The sequence below is a fragment of the Salvelinus namaycush genome, unplaced genomic scaffold (genome assembly GCF_016432855.1).
Source record: "Salvelinus namaycush isolate Seneca unplaced genomic scaffold, SaNama_1.0 Scaffold55, whole genome shotgun sequence".
NCBI classification, from domain to species: Eukaryota; Metazoa; Chordata; class Actinopteri; order Salmoniformes; family Salmonidae; genus Salvelinus; species Salvelinus namaycush.
The window spans coordinates 282,499-288,085 of record NW_024061253.1 but is presented as its reverse complement, the minus strand read 5'-3'; positions in this window follow the sequence as shown (position 1 = coordinate 288,085).

The following is a 5,587-nucleotide window of genomic DNA, read 5'->3' as shown; positions in this document are numbered from 1 at the left end:
CTTTAGCTACAGCTTTTAAATGTTATAAAACAGCATTCAACATGTGGCAGACAGCTCTTACTTTTCTCCAGTGTGTCAGCAAGTTCCTTCTGGTTCATTTTCCTCAGGACGTGCAGTGTGATCTTCAGAGCCCCCTCTCTGGCACTGCTCTCCTGCTTCTCATCTTCAGCATCCACCACTTCCTTATCCTGCTTCTGACTCTCAAAGCCTTCTGGGAGTTCTGGACTAAGAATCCTCTTGAACATCTTCAGCTCGTTCTTCACAAATGTCATAATATTCTCTTCAAGCAACTGAAATAAATCAAGTAAATAAGTTAAGCAAGAGAAGAAATGCTTTCTCATTAACACATTAATGAATGATTGACAGATCAACTTTACTTGAGGTAAATAAAAACAAATGTACATAACAGGACCACATACACTGAATATGGAGGCCAGGTCTGTTTGATGACTCTGGGAAGACTGACCACTGAGAATCTCTGACTCTGATCTCTCCTGTTGGTTTCTGTGAACAAAACATGAGATTACATCTCCTCATCCAGGGAGTACACACACACACACACACACACACACACACACACACACACACACACACACACACACACACACACACACACACACACACACACACACACACACACACACACACACACACGCACACGCACACGCACACACACGGAGGGAATGTTGTGTTTGTTTAATATTGTTTTAGGACTATGAAAATGGACAAAAGGATTAGCCTATGGATTATGAAAACAACAAAAAGAAATGTGAAAATGGGAGAGGAGAAATGACTAGAGACAGTGTTGTTTAACTCACTGACCATGACCCATGAGTTCTTCTTACCTTTGTTCAGTAGAAAAGTCTCCCTCTCTAAAGTATATAGGTAGACCCATAGACCGGTCACTCTTCATGGACACACAGCTGGGTACAGGGGAGGCTGGTCTCTCCTGCTTGATTGGACTTCAACACAACAGAGACAAACATTACATCTCTCATCTACTCTGAGCTCAGATGGGGAAACATAAGAAGAGTTTCATTCCAAAAAGCTATATATCCATTTTCAGAAATGTTGGTAAATTAGCTTTTATTGTATAAAACATTTCTGAAAGAGGTTGGTGTGTTTTTCCACGATCAAATCATGGCATGGGATTGTTTGATAACAGACATGTATTTGTTTAAAATCTACCACTTGATGTTTACATTTCAGAGAGACAAATAATCATGTTTTTCCCCGCAAAAAGCTATATATCTGCCTCACTCTCAAATGTGACCGACCGTAATAATGAGGCTATAAGGAGTACCAGTACTGAGTCAATGTGCAGGGGTACCAGGTAGTTGAGGTAATAATGAGACTATAAGGATTACCAGTACTGAGTCAATGTGCAGGGGTACCAGGTAGTTGAGGTAATAATGAGACTATAAGGAGTACCAGTACTGAGTCAATGTGCAGGGGTACCAGGTAGTTGAGGTAATAATGAGACTATAAGGAGTACCAGTACTGAGTCAATGTGCAGGGTACCAGGTAGTTGAGGTAATAATGAGACTATAAGGAGTACCAGTACTGAGTCAATGTGCAGGGGTACCAGGTAGTTGAGGTAATAATGAGACTATAAGGAGTACCAGTACTGAGTCAATGTGCAGGGGTACCAGGTAGTTGAGGTAATAATGAGACTATAAGGAGTACCAGTACTGAGTCAATGTGCAGGGTTACCAGGTAGTTGAGGTAATAATGAGACTATAAGGAGTACCAGTACTGAGTCAATGTGCAGGGGTACCAGGTAGTTGAGGTAATAATGAGGCTATAAGGAGTACCAGTACTGAGTCAATGTGCAGGGGTACCAGGTAGTTGAGGTAATAATGAGACTATAAGGAGTACCAGTACTGAGTCAATGTGCAGGGGTACCAGGTAGTTGAGGTAATAATGAGACTATAAGGAGTACCAGTACTGAGTCAATGTGCAGGGTACCAGGTAGTTGTGGTAATAATGAGGCTATAAGGAGTACCAGTACTGAGTCAATGTGCAGGGTACCAGGTAGTTGTGGTAATAATGAGGCTATAAGGAGTACCAGTACTGAGTCAATGTGCAGGGGTACCAGGTAGTTGAGGTAATAATGAGGCTATAAGGAACACCAGTACTGAGTCAATGTGCAGGGGTACCAGGTAGTTGAGGTAATAATGAGACTATAAGGAGTACCAGTACTGAGTCAATGTGCAGGGGTACCAGGTAGTTGAGGTAATAATGAGGCTATATGGAACACCAGTACTGAGTCAATGTGCAAGGGTACCAGGTAGTTGTGGTAATAATGAGGCTATAAGGAGTACCAGTACTGAGTCAATGTGCAGGGGTACCAGGTAGTTGAGGTAATAATGAGACTATAAGGAGTATCAGTACTGAGTCAATGTGCAGGGGTACCAGGTAGTTGAGGTAATAATGAGACTATAAGGAACACCAGTACTGAGTCAATGTGCAGGGGTACCAGGTAGTTGAGGTAATAATGAGACTATAAGGAGTACCAGTACTGAGTCAATGTGCAGGGGTACCAGGTAGTTGAGGTAATAATGAGACTATAAGGAGTACCAGTACTGAGTCAATGTGCAGGGGTACCAGGTAGTTGAGGTAATAATGAGACTATAAGGAGTACCAGTACTGAGTCAATGTGCAGGGGTACCAGGTAGTTGAGGTAATAATGAGACTATAAGGAGTACCAGTACTGAGTCAATGTGCAGGGGTACCAGGTAGTTGAGGTAATAATGAGACTATAATTGAGGTAATATGTACATGTAGGTAGGGGTAAAAGTGACTAGAGATTACATCTCCTCATTCAGGGAGTGCACACACACACACACACACACACACACACACACACACACACACACACACACACACACACACACACACACACACACACACACACACACACACACACACACACACACACACACACACACACACACACACAGGGAGGGAATGTTGTGTTTGTTTAATATTGTTTTAGGACTATGAAAATGGACAAAATGATTAGCCTATGGATTATGAAAACAACAACAATAAATGGGAAAATGGGAGAGGAGAAATGACTAGAGACAGTGTTGTTTAACTCACTGACCATGACCCATGAGTTCTTCTTACCTTTGTTCAGTAGAAAAGTCTCCCTCTCTAAACATTATAGGATGATCCATAGACTCGTCACTCTTCATGGACACACAGCTGGGTACAGGGGAGGCTGGTCTCTCCTGCTTGATTGGACTTCAACACAACAGAGACAAACATTACATCTCTCATCTACTCTGAGCTCAGATGGGGAAACATAAGAAGAGTTTCATTCCAAAAAGCTATATATCACTTTTCAGAAATGTTTGTAAATTAGATTTTATTTTTTAAAGGAATTATGAAAGAGATTGGTGTGTTTTTTCACTATCTAATCATGGCATTGAGTTGTTCAATGACACACATGTATTTGATTATAATCTATAACTTGATGTTTTCATTTCAGAGACAAATATTCATGTTGCTTTGCAAAATGCTATATATCTGCCTCACTGAAATAAGTAGTACTGCTTGTTTTTACAGTCAAATGTGACCGACCGGCTCAAATCAGTCTCATGTAGCAATATTTTAAATGGTGTTTTTCACATTGGATAAAGGTAGATACTCGGGGCTAGAAAATGGTATATCATACACTACAGTTGAGGAACAATGGGAAAGAATATCTGCTTCGAACGTTAATGAAATTGTAACCTCACTTTTGAGAAAATGGCCTTCAAATGTTTTAGTACCTTCTGAAGAGCTTTTCTTTGTTTAGAGGGCTGTTACTTTGGCAGATAATGTCACCCATCTAAATAAGTATGTTTTCATATATATAATTAACTAAATGTATAATGTTTTTGGTTTATGTTAGATTCATTGTTTATTATGCAATACATTTTTATTTTACGGTTGTAAGTGGTAAAATGAACTAGAAAATTTTATATTTAGCAATTCAGAGAATTTCCTACTTTAATACGGAATTACACATTATTCAGTACTACTGCAGTTGCTAAATAATTCCAATAGATGGCAGCATAAGACCACAAATGACATTTAAGAAGATTAGTTTAGTTTTCTCCCTAGATACACCACCACTCACAACTCCTGTGTGCTTCTTTCTGTCCCTTTTCACACTGCTAACGCAAGAGGAAGGACTGAAAAAACATTTAACAGATTACTGTGAAGTAATATAATTATGATTCATGTTTATTATTATCTGTTTTTACGCTCCTGTTTTGAAATTTTACTTCATTACTCTCGAGCAAGTTCTCTCTGCCTTTTCAGTGACAAGTTCTGTCACTGAAAAGGCAGAGCGTGAAATTCAAAATATATTTTTTAGAAATATTTCACTTTCACACATTAACAAGTCCAATACAGCAAATGAAAGATACACATCTTGTGAATCCAGCCAACATGTCCGATTTTTAAAATGTTTTACAGCGAAAACATCACGTATATTTATGTTAGCTCACCACCAAATACAAAAAATCACAGACATTTTTCACAGCACAGGTAGCTTGCACAAAACCAACCTAACTAACCAAGAACCAACCAAACTAACCAAGAAACAACTTAATCAGATGACAGTCTTATAACAAGTTATACAATAAATCTATGTTTTGTTCGAAAAATGTGCATATTTGAGGTTTAAATCATAGTTTTACATTGCAGCTACAATCGGAAATAGCACCGAAGCAGCTAGAACAATTACAGAGACCAAATTGAAATACCTAAATACTCATCATAAAACATTTATGAAAAATACATGGTGTACAGCAAATTAAAGACAAATATCTTGTGAATTCAGCCAATATTTCCGATTCTTTAAGTGTTTTACAGCGAAAACACAATATAGCATTATATTAGCTTACCACAATAGCCAAAAACACAACAGCATTGATTCAAGCCAACAGTAGCGATAACGAATAAACCAGCAAAATATATAATTTTTTTCACTAACCTTCTCAAAATTCATCAGATGACAGTCCTATAACATCATATTACACAATACATATATTGTTTGTTCGAAAATGTGCATATTTAGCGGCACAAATCGTGGTTATACAATGTGAATACTAGGCAAAATGCAATAACAATGTCCGGAGAAATCCATGTCCAATACATGTTGGACAGCAAATTAAAGATAGCTTAGTTCTTAATGCAATCGCCGTGTTAGAATTCTAAAAATAACTTCAGTACGACATCCAGCTTACGTTATTGCGAGAGAGCGCCCAAAATCAAAGCGGAAAACACAACGACACATTTTCCACAGAAATAGGAAATAACATCATAAATGGGTCCTACTTTTGCTGATCTTCCATCAGAATGTTGTACAAGTGGTCCTTTGTCCAGAACAATCGTTGTTTGGATTTAGAATGTCATTTTTCCCTCTAGAATGAGCAAGCAAAACTTGCCAAGTGGCGCGAAGCTGTCCATCGTGAACAAACGCAAAGAACGGAACATGCCAAAACTCCCGAAAAAAATTAAATAATCTGATTAAACCATATTGAAAAAACATACTTTACGATGATATTGTCACATTTATCAAATAAAATCA